This window comes from Uranotaenia lowii, chromosome 3, assembly GCF_029784155.1.
Source record: "Uranotaenia lowii strain MFRU-FL chromosome 3, ASM2978415v1, whole genome shotgun sequence".
Lineage (NCBI taxonomy): Eukaryota > Metazoa > Arthropoda > Insecta > Diptera > Culicidae > Uranotaenia > Uranotaenia lowii.
In genome coordinates, this window is record NC_073693.1 from 205,650,600 (window position 1) to 205,666,388 (window position 15,789).

The 15,789-nt window shown below is 36.8% G+C and overlaps 1 protein-coding gene across 1 annotated transcript in view; it reads right to left on the reverse strand.

Moving 5' to 3' along the window:
• The window catches only part of LOC129751362 (neural/ectodermal development factor IMP-L2), a 131,990-nt gene that overhangs the window by 81,504 nt on the left and 34,697 nt on the right, over positions 1 to 15,789 (reverse strand). The gene's annotated exons all lie outside the window — the stretch shown is intronic.

Here is a 15,789-nt window from a genome sequence, read left to right on the forward strand (position 1 = left end):
TTAGGCCAACGGACTTCGCTCAGTCCCAGAATTTCAAGCTTGAGGCGGCTAGCCTCTCTAGCAAGTTGTTCCAGTTTGCCTTGTTGGGCAAGGGTTAAAACATTCCAAGTTCCAATTCGTGTCCGTGTTTTCATGCTAAAAGTCGTCGCCAAAGTTCCAGATCGGTCATTTCTTTCGGATTCCGTAACAAGTTATGAATCGGGAGCAGTAGGTTGTTAGCCTAAAGTCCCTATCCCGCGATGGGGCTGCCATCTTGGACTTAGCTGGCGGGAGCCGCATTTCATAAATTCAGCCGCTTGCTGCAAGACAGACGCTGTTTGAGCCGCCCCTGACCTGGAGAACAGACGCTCGGTTGTTGTTGCACGCCGCCCCTGACCTGGGGAACAGACGCGTGCGGCCACCTTCTCAGTCTGCATGCGACCAAAGCATCCACCGGGGTTGGGTACCCGATCTCCGCTTAGGTTACTCGCACCCCAGCCGGCACCGCGGGGAGGTAGAGATAGGAGTTGTGAATCAGAGGTGATATGACCACTATGGGGTCTCGTGTTGCACATTATCCACCGTTTACCAGCCTTAAACCTTAATCAAAACAATTAGGGTAACGGACTTATTTCGGACCAGGGGACCTTGTCTAGCTCTCTTATAAAGCAACTAATGATGAAAAAAATAGTGCATTACATTAAGTGCACGGGCTTCAACAATATTTGCTAAAAAATTTCATGATTATTTGTTTTATAAAAGAGCTAGACAAGGTGGTCCAAATTTGGTCCTCTGGTCCAAAATAAGTCCGTTACCCTATCCGTTCAACGAAAATCAGCACAGTAGAGTCCTCCCGCTCTTAAAAAACCACACTGTACATAGATAGTATGGCTTGTGTAGGGGTATGATTTTACTACTAACCAAATACCAACATTTATACTGCAAGGACCTCCCGAGAAAGAGTTTGCAACGAAAGCAACGCGTGAAAAGCGCGGTAAACCTTTTCATAACCATGGGCTCTTGGGAGGAGAGGACAGGAAATGGTCCTCACAATCGTGTGCAACCTGGCGTGGGAAATTGAAGTATCACCCCAAATCCATCCTTTACCCTTCCTTTTCCAAACATTAATCCTAAACCCTATCCCCTATTCCTTCCTTCTCTTTTCCTTAGAGGCAGTTAAGAGAGTTTTAAATTTAAGTAGTATTTAAGGAAAAGCAAACACACACTACACTAAAAAAAGTATCACCGTTTAAAGACCGTCAACAGATTTTCACACCTCTTCAATCGAAATAAACTCGAATAAAGTAAAACAAATGGTTTTCCAAAAAAACATGCTTGTGGTAAAGGACTTAATCAGTACTAGTGAGTGAAGATTATTTGTCATGATTACTAACTTGTATTACAGACTGACTGTGTATACTCAGTCAGAACAGAGTTTGCCAGAACTTCAGTGTAATTGGTAATCTATCAGTTTTCCTTAATTTGATCAAAGTTTTGAAAATTATAATGCGAAAAGCAAGATTGTAACACATCTGAGAAGTGATTATCATGCTTAACTTTAACCATACATCTAATCATCGATCGACATTGTTTCTAAACAGACTAATCAAATTAGGAAAATGTACGTCAAGCTTAATATGACAATCGGAAGTGGCCAGTAAGCGGATATGATGAATTGATGCTAATGAGTACTTTTCAAACGGTTCTCGCACATTTGATACACGACTCCACGTTCATCTAGTTTCTGCAGAACCGGTTTTGAAACGTGATGTCGAACATGCGAACGAGAAAATGTGCGGTTTTACTAACCTGAACCAGACCTGTGTGTGCCGGCTCCCATTTCTGCCCATGAACGAGTTCCCGTAAATCCAATCTATCCTTCAAGGGTGGTTGCAGCCATTTTTTGCTACCTTCTTACAGCCTCCCCACAGGATCCCCGACGATCAATCCGAGAGCTTAAGTTTGTCTTTTCACCATACCACACGGCATTCGATAGGTAGGTATAGCCGGCTTTTTAACTCGAGAGAACCCGGTCTGGCAAGTTGAGTCATGATTCATCATCACCCCAAGCCTGATCTCCAGCTGGATCTCCTGATTTGGCAAACCTTGGCACTTGTTCTCATTAAGGCGATGCCTGGAGGCATTCGTCACAGATAACAGACTGAACTTTTTTGTTGTTTAAAGAAATCATTTCAGAACATGTCGACAAGTATACTTGAGATTCTTAAATCGCCTTTCGATGTATGCAGCGGACAGGAACATAATTCAAAGATCAAATAATATCTGTGAGATCCGCTTGTGTATGAAACCACGCGAAACCACTTCAACGGAAAGTGTCAGACGAACGGGTGCCAGAGTACACTCTAAATTCCAAAACGTTAAGTTAGTAGAAAATCGTTTTGATAAATTTAATTTTTTTCAATTCAAAACAGTCTAAAAACTAGAAAATTTCAAATATTGGTCACCAACTTATAGTAACAGTTTTGATTAATTTTTCATAAGCGTATCAAAAGTTGAACTTTGAAACAGGTTTATCAGTACCACTTTTTGCAATAAATGATTCAACTTCTTTTTTGTGTTTCTATGCTACTAGTAGCTAACGATTATATTTCAATATATTTTGTTGAAGTACGACCATTAAAAATTGGTATCTTTGAGCGTCAGAATAAACTTCAGTTAACATTATTTTAAATTGCATGATAAAATCAGCTACCGAACAAAAAAATCGTTATGAAATACACAATGAACTAGTTTCTAAATTGAGAGTAGTTAAGTGACAGATCATGCGATCTAATTCGGCGAATTGTGATAGCCTAAAACAGATCAATCTGTGCTGCTCGTGTCCGTTTAGCAGTGTATCACTAATTGGGAATGCAAATTAATTCGCGATGGGGATTTCCCACCTCCGTAAAAGTTGTTTTATTGGGGGATTAAAGAGAAAATTTGCATATATGATGTGCTCATGGAGCATCAAGATATCAGAAAGAAACTAAAAGGAAATGAATGAAAAATTAAAGCTTCACTCTAATTAGTAGTATATTTGTCACACAGATCATATTGCGGAAATTGCACCTATTTAGAATCCTGTGCAAATAATTTCCACGTAGAAATATTTTCGCACTGACACACACATATACAATCGCTGTCAGTTTTTCAAATCAGCCGTTGCTAGCTTTTGATTTTCGAATCACGAAACGAAAATTACTATGGAATGCGAACCAAGAAGCTTAATGACGAAAATTGATCGACCTACGTATGAAAAGAAACGATCAGAAAACCGAATGTATTCTGTACATTCCAGTACCAGAATGTAAGTGAAACCAACAAATCATGCATTATTTGGGCGTTTTTCAAATTACTGAAAAGTTAGCTAAAAATTAAGATGTTATCGACTTTTTTTATTGACATACCAGTCGCCAATAATTTAAAACTAGCTGATTCCGTACGAATTCTGTTTATTGACTTCAAACATGTGATGAGTGTGTGTAAATTGTAATTGGGATGCATTTTCACGACAATAATGCATAGAATACTAAAAAGTATTTTTGAAAGACTCTTTTGAAAATAACACAATTATTGCAAAAATATGAAACAGTTGATATGAAATCAGGATTCGATTGCATAATGCATAATAACGAAATTACAGCAAAAATTTATAGCTGTTTTTATGGACGTCCCTTTTTTCTGTTCTTTGATTCAGAATTTGAAATCAGGAACCAATAGTTCAATTTGCAAAGCTCCTGTGTATGAATTTCCGTCCCGATTCGATGCATAGTGAGGCAATCATTGCAGAAACATTGAATAATCAATGAGACGCCCGTTTTTGCTGACCCCTGCACCAAAATTGTCCGTGCTGTGAAACTCCCATGTACTTTTTTCATCATAATCCGATGTATAATCATAAAGATCGCGGTAACAATTAATATTTCATATGGATGACCCCTTTGTCCGATCCCTGATAAAAAATTGGGCACCTGAAGTTAATTGGCCGTCTTTCAAACCTCCCGTGTAAAAAATTTGATCTCAATCTGATGCGTAATCACGACAATATAGTAAAAACAGTGTACAATATAATATGGAAGACCCATTTTGCCGACCCCCGATCAAAAATTTGACACTTGAAATCAATTACTCGTTCCTTTAAACTGCTATGTGCAAATTTTTCATCGCAATTCAATGCATATTTGCCTCAATATCGCAAAGATAGTGGAAAAATCATATGGACGACCCCTTTAGTTGAACCTTCATCCAAAAATAGATAATTAATATCAATTGCTCGTTGTTCAAAACACCCATGTGCAGATTTCGATCTCAACTCGATTCATTTTCACGACAATATTTATTGCGAAAATAGTGAAAAACTTCATGAGCGACCCCTTTATTGGACCACGATCCAAAACATGACACCTGTAATCAATTCACCTTACTGTAAAACTCCCATGTGCCAATTTTCATAACAGTCCTATGCACAGTAAAAATAATATCGCAAAAATGCACACAGATAATATGGACGACCCCTTTTACCGAACCCTAACTCAAAATTGGAAACCTGAATGCAATAAAGCGTCCCTCAAAACTCCTATGTGGAAATTTTCATCTCAACCCAATGTAGGTATATTAATGTCAATATTGCAAAAACATTACAAAGTTGATATGGACGACCCCTTTGTCCGACCCTTGATCCTAAATTTGTTAACTGGAATTGATTACTCGTTCATCAAAATACTCATGTGCTATATTTCATCGCAATCAGATGTATAATAACGCCAATATGTCAAAAACATCAGACAGTTGATATGGACGACCCCGTTGGCAGTATTATTAAACTTGAATTTCACATTCTTTGGAACATCCTTAGCCTTCGGGGGTAAAATATACCGATCCGATGCTTCCTCTTTAACTTAGACAGCAATCGCTTTAAACGTTTAAGTTACGGTGCTTTAATATGACCAATCGTTGCATGGAAGATATTCGCTTCCTTAGTCTGCCTCCGTATTGATCTTACTGAATTCCGCTCTACTTTCGTCTCGACCGATTTATCCACTTTTACAGTGCGTGTAACGCACACCGTAGCTTTCTACTACCCGGCATCCGTAGTTAAGGTTCATCAAGAAGATTTCACGCGGAAACGGTCGCTAGATGGCATCCTTCAGCCACCGCAATTTGCTTGGCAGAATTTTAGGCGAGAAGCAAACTAGTCACTATCTCCTTCCCAGCAAACATTGTTGTAGGTATGTATATTTCTCAACAACTTTGTTATACGTTTCATATACATTATAGAATGATCGTATGAAACTTGAAAAAATAGCATTAACCTATCAAAGTGGAGGCAATATATACATACATATTTTCAAATTCTGGCTAAAGCGATAAGAGTATACGAATTGGACAATATTCGACATCTTATTCATACACACTGAAAAAATGCAAGAGAGCACAAGTTTTTTCTCTCAACGCATGCGAACCGTTGCCAGCGACAATCTGCTTCTGTCATTGGACAATTCTTGCAAATACACTATCTGATTTGTAGCAATCTGTTTGCACTGATGGTCGCAGAGAGAACAACAATGTCTCTCACCGAACGAAATCGTCTTCAAAATCTGCAAACTAATGCATTTTCTACGTCAATGAACAGATAAAGGTTAGAGCTCTTGCACATAAAAAAAATCCTCAAAAACCGTCAATAAAAACTCAAAATAGACTGACTGCAAAAAAGATCGCTGTTCATGTTGTAACTGTGCACTGCCTGGGACTAATATCAGCCCAAGCTCATCGATAGGTGTTTTTTGTGCTAGCGATTGCTAACATCGTAGCTTGACTCTTATACTTATGTTAGGGCAGGGTCAGAGGCATTTCTAAATAGGATCTCACAATAACACAGCTTTCGGATCCCAATCATGTACTTTCTCCAGGTCATTGATAAAGGAAGATATTCCGCAGGAACCATTCAAAACTACTTGCAGGCAGCGATGCCACACATACCGATTTTCCGGTATTAATACCAATTTTTGGGCAAAATTTTTACCAAGAATCGGTCTATCTATACCGATTACAGATTTTTGACAAAACATACCGATTTTTAAGATTTATACTCAAACATCGAATTTTCTGCAACATTCCCGGCCCACTTCTTGCAGGGTATCCTCGTGTCAGCACAGAACGAAGGCAGGGGCTGAATTTCAATAGCCGTTTATTTATAGATGCTTCAAAACTAAAATTTAACAAATCAATTATAAAGTTGGAATTCATGATGGTTAATATTCTACTCACTATTCAGTGACCTTCTAGGATTTAAATTCTGTACCGACTGTTATCTTCGCGTTATTGCGGTTCCTGTAGGTTATTAAACAAATGTTGGAGTAAATTGTATAATTTTGCCGATTTGGTAATATTTACTTTAGGTCTCAATTGACCGACACGGAAGTAACAAGCTAAGTTCCCAAATCTGGACTGACAACGCAGTGCCCGGCGAATAAGTATCACCGAATAAAATAGCACTAACGATTCTGTATTTTGATAAACCTCACTCAACTCACTTCGCGTCTACAACTTTTGTATAAAAGATCTGCTGCGATCACCGCCACTAACAGCCTAACTTTATGCCGAACTAGTTCCGGTTTCAGTCTGCGTCATCCCATCAAATTTTGACGTCTTATCGCGCACTACAGTGACGATCGAATTTTGTGAACTTTTCGCAACACCTCGTAAAGGTCGCGAAGAAAGTAGACAAAGTGCGATAGATGGCGTGGCATAACTTTGATCGGTACAACTTTCAAAGTACTCTTGAAAGTGATCCCAAACGTCCCGGCTTGTCAAAACATCGGTATAATCTTTAATTCTCTTCCATCTTGTAAGCCTACTTTAATAAATGATATAACATATACTAAACTGCAGAGATTGCTGCAGTATAAAAGAACTTAGAGGCATAAACACCACACCAAATAAAATGAGTGCATTCAGTTTTGGCAAAACTATGTGGTTTTAAGTCTTTTCCCAAAGAACTCCTACTTTTAGAGCACTTTTTTTTTATTCCGCATAAAATTCATGGGTTTTCATATGATTTTTCAAATAACAAAATTAATTTCCCATGAGCTGAAAAAAAAAAATCGAGGCAACAACTTTCTCAACTTTCCGCAATCATTAATTCTCTATTCGCTAGCACTCACATAAAATATTAGAAGCCTTGAAAGCTGAAATGGCAAGTTTTCGGCAAAAAAAACATCAATCAATCCAAGAAACCCAACTTAGGGTCCATCCATACCTCACACGTCAAAAAGCCTTCGGGTTTGTAAGTGCTTACTTAATTCAAACTTCTTTTAGGTTCATCTAGTTTTATTACTTCTTATCATATTTCCGTCCCACTTTAGTCAAACAGCAGTTGATGTTTCAAGGTTTTATTAATTTTATATGCCTAAACTACATGTAACTTTAAGATGTTCGCCATTCCATGCCGTTACTTTTCTTACCAGACGATAACTTTTAAACTTAATTTCCAATCAGTTATGAGTACTGGAGAAAATTTTAATTTCTGGTTTTCTGCTGAATTTCCATTTGTTTTGCTTTGCATCAGCAAAACAGGTAGTTTTCAATTTCCAAAACAAATTTATTTAAGACTTGACATACATGAAGTTCAGTTTAAATATCAAAACTAAAATCGTCAATTTTTGTAATCTATATAGCGTTACCTAGAACCAAGCTACTGAAAAATGCAATAATATATGCTGAAACACACTTAGTCAGCTAGTTTAAAAATAAAAATGATCATTTACCTATAATAGTTCTTAGACTTATTTGTTATTGCAAGCTTCTATTTGAAAAAAAATATGTTAGGAGCATAAAAATGTAAGCATTTTTGGAAATCCACCTCAAATACCGATTTTTAGGATTTCCATACCGAAATACCGATTAAAATGTGGCATCACTGCTTGCAGGGTTTGCCCAAGGCGGGTAAAGCTTCAGGTGTGTTCTTATACCAATGCACGGAATCGTCCATCTTGTGACAGGCAATCGTAATCGTAGGCATGGTAGGCGAACAATTCGCTGTCAAAAAGCGCACCGTCTCCACCCCCCACCAATGAGAAACTTTTGGTACCCCTTGCCTACTTTTCCTCAATATGCACCCACCCTACTGGAGGCACTCTGGGTTTGCCTTGTTTTCGCATACATATTAGCACCCAGCTTCGCACCCTTACAGCCACACGGAAATGACGTTTTAAGTTCGTTCTGAGAGATATCCTAGACAGATCCCTGCAACTAGAGATGTACCGAATAGTGGTATTCGGCGAACGGCCGAATACCGAATATTGACCTTTTCAACTATTCGGCCAAACGAATATTTGGCCGAATATTCGGCCGAATATTCGGTCGAATATTCTGTTGAGTTTCCAATAGTAATTCTTCTATTTCTACTGCTATTTCTAATAGAAATCTTCTATTTCTGCCATTCACATGTCTCTCATGTTTTAAGTCGATTATATCCAATCAGATGTATCAGATCTTTTTTAAGTAGAGGTCTTTTTGATTTTCAAAATGTCACCATTAGCTGAAAGGACGTCAGATGACTTGTCGCTTCTAGCACGTTTATCAACAAAGAGATTGAGTTCCTGTGAAATCTGGGACACAACATGTTGAAGGAGCCAAGAAATTTGAAATTGCTTATTAGATAACGAATTAGATGAAGATCGATTTTGAGTAAGATATTTTCAAAATAATTGTTAAAAACAACGTATCCATATGGTCGGGAAATTTAAGACGATTTTTGAAAAAAAAAAAAATAGAAAAAATGGCAAATCTGAACGAAATTTAGGTTTTATTCTTAAACATTATAGAGGAAAAAGAAGAATACACTTAAAATTGAAAGTTTTCATTGAATCACAGCATCAGTGTAAAAATCGTATCGAAGGATTAAACAAAAATTTATTTTCATTTTGGAATTTATTAAAATTCGATTTTGCATACAAAATCCTAAAATTTACCAAACACAAATTTGATTTTTTTTTTAATTTATTTTATAATCTGAATAAACCAATATCAGAGCATCCCGGCCAGATTTAACTTATCTCGGATTTACGGGCAAGCCGGGATATATCAAGAAAATCTGGAATAAACGATAACCAAAGTATAAAACGATATTCATCAGCATTTTCCTGTACGATCTGCAGTGAAAAGTATTTAGATACCCCTTAGATGTTTTGCTGAACCATAAGTTTTGATTATTGTGTAGCTTTTTCAACATTACTTTAGGATATTTCATAAATTATACAAAATCATTTGAAAAATTTGATAAATCTATTATTGTACAGGTTAAAATATTAAGTATTCGGCCTATTCGGCCGAATACTGAGCTCAACTATTCGGCGAGCCGAATATTCGGCTTAACGGTTTTTTGGCGATATTCGGCGCCGAACATTCGGCCGACCGAATATTCGGTACATCTCTACCTGCAACGTTACACGATTTGTCTATGTATCGTGTGACCAACATCTTTTGAATATGTGATCGTGAATCTCGTATTTAAGCTTTTTTTTCCTCAGATTTAAGCTTTTTTTTTGCCTTGAGAGCATAGGGGACGAAAGCTTAAATCCGAGGAAAAAAGCTTAAATATGTCAAAACGAGGGGAAAAAAGGCGAAATCTGAAAGATGTGCTCCATACGGTTTGAATAGCGTTGCCGCCGCATGATCCTAGAGGACCACCAAATGTTTCGTAGACACGCAAAAGCTGGCTACACAAATATTGCTTAAGTTTTTCTGTAATCACTTTCATGGATGGCAAAACTCCTCACTCCTTAGATTGGCTTGTCTAGTGAAATAGAGTGTATTTTTTCCGTATTCTCCCCCCAAGCTGCGCGGAGAGAAATAAATCGCACTGCCTTCAAGAGTGAGATTGTCAACACGGAAGAGTGAGAGGAACATTCACATCCGCTGATGAAAAAAATTCCCTTCTCCGGAAAAATCTATTGCCCATTGGCATTGGTAACGTTGACAGCGAGGAATAAATTGTTGCTATTTTTTGGTACGTTGTGTGGTGGGAGCAGTGGGAGTCTTAAATTTTTTTCCTTCATTTACACTGGGGTGCAGTGATGCCACATTTAAATCGGTATTTTTGAACTAAAAAAAAATCATTTTTTGGTATGAAAATCCGAAAAATCGGTATGAAAATCGGAATTTTGGGGTGATTAAAAATTGGTTTTCGGTAGATGATTCTGAAATCTTTTATTTATTTTTTTTTAAATGCCTTAGTATCTTGAATGCTTGCTTTTTTCTGTTATTTATACATTTTTGATTAGTTTTTAAGAGTTCTTAGAAGTAGGGATGTACCGAATAGCGATATTCGGCGAACGGCCGAATACCGAATATTGACCTTTCCAACTATACGGCCAAACGAATATTCGGCCGAATATTTGGTCAAATATTCTGTTGAGTTTTCAATAGAAATCCAAAACAATAAATTCATTTTCACCTATATCTGCCATCTTAATGCCCCTCATGTTTTAAATCGGTTATTTCCAAGCAGATGTATAATGCATTAGATTTTTTTCTAGTAGAGATCTCTTTGATTTTCAAAATGTCACCATTAGCTGAAAGGATATCCGATGACTATTCGCTTCTAGGACGTTTATCACAAAAGAGATAGGGTTCCATTGAAATCTGGGACAAAACATTTCAAAACAGGTGCAGGCTATTGGAAATAGTTTTTTTTAAATATCGAATTAGATGAATGTCTAATTTTTGCTAGATGTTTTAAAAAAAGTTGCCAAACGGAAAAATTATCTTTAACATTAAGCATGCAATACCTTCTATGAAACGTATCCACACGGCCGGGTCTGAACGATTTTTTGAAAAACTTGTTTAAAAGGAAAATCTGATTAGAAACTATTGATTATTCTCAAACATACAAGAGGAAAAAGAAATTAAATTACTTGAAATTTAAAGTTTTCACCGAATCACAACAGCAGTGTTCAAATCGTGTAACGAATAAATATACTCTAAATAATCGTTTTGTAACGCAAAATTTAGAAATTTTCACAGAGACATATGAGTTTTTATTTGATTTAGCAAAAAATCTGATTAAACCCGGATAAATTCCGGAAAGTATTAAAAATATGTGGTTATGCTAGCCAGATTTAACTTTTCTCGAACTCTGTAATTGGTTTAAATATGGACAATCCTGGATATATCAAGAAATATAATCGATATATAAAGCTACATATCTACAGTGAAAAATACACGGATACACCTAAAATGTTTGACTGAAACCTTGAGTTTTTGATAATTTTCTTTTTCAGTATTACTTTAGGATATTTTATAAATTATCTAACATCAGTTGGAAAGTTTAACAAGTCTGTTTTTATTTAAATTTAAAAAAAAATTGGGCCTATTCAGCCGAATACCTAGCTAAACTATTCGGTGAGCCGAATATTCGGCTTAACGGTTTTTTTGGCGGTATTCGCTGCTGAATATTCGGCCGACCGCCCAGCCAACATGAAATCGTAAAAGAAATCATCGTCGCACTCGTATATAGATGCAACTCAAATCGGAATCGTAAATATGTACACTTACCATTCGACCATATCGTTTATTCATCGTAGAAGATGCAACATCCCAATGAAATACGACTTAGTTACGATATGTTGGATAAAGTCGTATTTAGTTTCACCTATGTCAAATGAAATCTTATAACGATCGCATAAGATTTCTTAAGAAGCATTTTATTGGTACACAAATTACTTTCGAATCGAAATCGTAAATGACTTCGAATAAATTCGTAAAGAATACTACGTAAGCATCATCTTTCGTACCACGTTGTATGTTTACTAGAATGTCACATTAGTAGGCAAATTAACACCGTGTCTTTCCTACAAATATTATAACAAGTATAATTATAATCCTATAATCGGTCACTTTAGCCACGATATAAATATATTTAATGCGATCAAATCAGATTCGTATTAACAGATACTTAGCGTTCGCCCACACCTCATCATGATATTAAAACTTCATCGTGATAAATCATGTTCAGTGAATGTGCAATTTTGCGATCGTGCTTGCAATTTTGTATAAGCATTTGAATTTTGTGAAAGTTGACGACTAAAGCAACCAAGCAAACGGATGAAATAAAATAAAAAAGGTAGGTTTTGGAAAAACAACGTTGGACAGAGACCTCACTAACATTTTCCTTTAAAAAATAACAGGATTACTTTCCCCTACTAGGCTCAGATTAAAACACCCGCCGGATAATTACCCGACGATTTGCATGTGCATACTACGAGTATCAAGAAATGTTCACGGACAGAATTGTGTCCCGGCAATTTCCACTGTAATCCCGAAAGAAAGAGGCGTCAAAGATCCTGAGGGAGGCATGGAGGCGGTGGCAGTTAGAAAAGTAGCGAGCCAATGCCCGGTTGCGGTACCTACGAAAATATATGTAGTGCATTTCAATGTTAGTTATAATAAAAATCAGTTAAAATCATCAACTAATTTTATTTCTTCCTAGCGTCGTACTTCAATCACAATATTACACATAACATGCTACATAAAATGGTCCGCTAAATCGTTTTATGATACAAATCGTCCCAACAATTCATCCCAACTCACATAAAATATCGTTTAAAGAGTCCATCAAATGTCAAATTTCATCATATCGTACAAGCTTACAACACACATCTTATAAAATGTGACTTAAGGTGTCAATCGATGCTAAAATCTCTGAACATCGTATAAGACTGCAACACATCTCGCATAAAGGGTGACATAAATCGACATTCCATCGTCAGATTGCTTCGAGTCATACAAGAGTACAAAACATCTCGCATAAAGGGTGACTTAAATCGCCAATCCATCGACAGATTGCTTCAAGTCGTACAAGAGTTCGGCACACCTCGCATAAAGGGTGACTTAGATCGCCAATTCATCGTCAGATTTCTTCAAGTCGTACAAGAGTTCAACACACCTCGCATTAAGGGTGACTTAAATCGCCAATTTATCATCATATCGCTTCAAGTCGTAAAAGGGTAAAACACACATCGCATAAAGTGTGGATGGAACTGTCAATCCTCCCATCATCGTAAATGCGCATGAATCGAATCCTTTAATGTAACGTACAAAACGACGCCAATGCGACATAAAGTACCAAAGTATTTCTAACATCGTAAATGACATCACATATGATGTTGTTGATGTCGTAAACCAGAAAATAACGAAAACATGTACGTATATTGCCTCCACTTTTGGTAGGTATATGCTTTTTTCTAACGTCATATACGATGATTTGTGTCGACATAGACGTACGTATATCTTTTGATATACCTACCAAATTGTTGGCTGGGCGAATATTCGGTACATCTCTACTTAGAAGGTTTGTACTATATTTTCTTCTCTATTATTTTTATGAAAATTTTTCCTGCATAGGATTTTTATCATTGAAGCATTTGATGCCAAAAAGGGGCATAAATGCATAAAAGCAAATTTCGAGAAAACACGCTTTCAAGTTGTTGTGTTTTGCCATTTTCCATACGTTTTTCAAAAAGTTTTACTTCTCTTCCAAATATCGAGGTATATAAATAAATTTCAAAAAATCTGAAGAAATCTCCAAATATAGTTTAACATGAAAAAACATGAAACATGAAAAATCGTTCTGTATTATTAACCCAAAATCGATCAGTTTTGCGCTTAAACCCCTTTGATCAGTGATAAAAGCTTCAAGTGTTTCTTGCTTAGCTAACCAAATACTATTTGGTCGTCTTCAATTAAACAGAAAAGCCAATATTTTTGATCGTCTTGCTTAGACTGAAACATATCTTATATTTTATACCAAAATCCCCAAAATCGATATGGAATCGGTATGTTTTGCCAAAAATCGGTATTCGGTATATACAGATTCGTGGTCAAAAATTTGCTCATAAATCGGCATTAATACCGATAAATCGGTACATATGGCATCGCTGCATGCAAGGGTGTATGACTGAAAGATTAGAATTCTCTTTCTCCCACTCAGATGAGAGATCTCTCACACTTGCCGTCCGAGTCGCTTTCAGCTAGAGTAAACTCGAATAACGAGTGGAGCATGATCAGCGAAAGAGAATCACACTTGGAAGCCGAACTGGAAACAGTGTCGTTTTCTTCTGGCTTTTTGTTGTTTGGGAGGAGCCGACCAATCATGATGACTTTTATCGACTTGATCTTTTCAAAGGATGTTAACATTAACGTAGGCATCATCGAATGCAGAATCAATAAGATTCTCAAGTCCATCTCTGAGATATCCAAGGAATTCAAATATCCCTACTGACTACGATCTTCACAACAGACTGCGAATAACAGTACGACGATCGCTACACGCAAAATAATTTTCACTTAAAAAATAAGTGACATCTGTAGTAAATTCTCGCCATACGTAATTTCATTTGAATTTTAAGTGATGGGTCAAGTGAATTCACTTAAGTGACCGGTCAAGTATGACGTTCGAGTGAAATTTATCTGAATTTCTAAGTAAGTTTCTAGTTAATTATCTCTCACGTTTTTAAATAAAAGAACATTTATAAAACACCACTTCGATTTCAAATACTTACATTACGCTTTCGCCATAAATTTATTGATTGTAAAAATCCATCGAAATCCCAAGGCAGATTGGTTACTGCGGATAGTGCGACTGCTAAATCTTCCCTGCTGCAAACCAGAAAATCTGTCCAGTTCAACCCACAAGCTGAAACATGCTAACACCTTTAAATAACTTTTTCTTACATCACGTTTAACACAAACTACCGCCAAAATCGCCTAGTAAAGAATTGGGAAAATCCAAATCCAGCATATGCTTTAAACGCTGCTCTTTAGAATTTGCCATTTTGAACACTGAAAATAAAAACAATTACAACCCGACATTCACTTGAAATTCAAGTGATGGGGAAGTGAATATTTTTTCTCACTTCAAATTCAAGTGACGACTGAAGTGAATGTGGATGAATTCACTTGAAATTTAAGTGACTGTCAAGTGAAATGTATATGTCGCACTTGAATGGAAGAAAATCACTGGATCCTTGTTTTTAAGTGAAAAATCATGTGTATTTTAAGAGTGAATTCGGGTTCAGTGTAGATAAAGTCCACTGAGGAGGAGCGAAACGCCAAAAGTAGCTCGAAACGTTTGGACCAACTGGCAAGTAATTTCGTTTTAATTTTCGCCTAAAAAAGTCGATGAAAACAACAAACAATCTTCATGAAAATGGCGCAAACCTGTGTCGATTGTTCCCTAAATACTACGCAGTATTTGAAACTATAGGACACCCCGGAGCTTGTTATAAACGCTTCTTGCTTCATCGTAATGGACGAGATATTGACTGGATCGATCGAATGTAGATCCAACTGAGTATTTCCGTGGAAATCTTCCACAATGGAGCAGCTAAACAACCTTGACCTGGCTGATGATATTGTTTTGCAAAGACAACTGGATATGCAGAGGAAAGTTGACGAGCTTAGTGAAAGCTCTAAGGCAACATGTATTACAGTCACTTTTGGAAACACCAAGTTTATGGAAGTCAACACAGAAAATCTATCCAGTTTAATGGTAGCAAGACAGCAAGTAGAAAAATGGAAAGTGTTAATTCTAGAGATGTACCGAATAGAGCATTCGGTCAAAGGCCGAATGGCGGGAATAGACCATTTCAATTATTGGGTGAAATGAATATTCGGCCGAATATTCAGTAGTATATTCTGTTGAGTTTTCAAGAAAAACGAATGTGATTGTGAGCATTCCATATATTTCTTCCATAGAAATGTTTTTTTTCCATGTTTTTGAGTCGATTGTTTTCAACCACCTTAAGT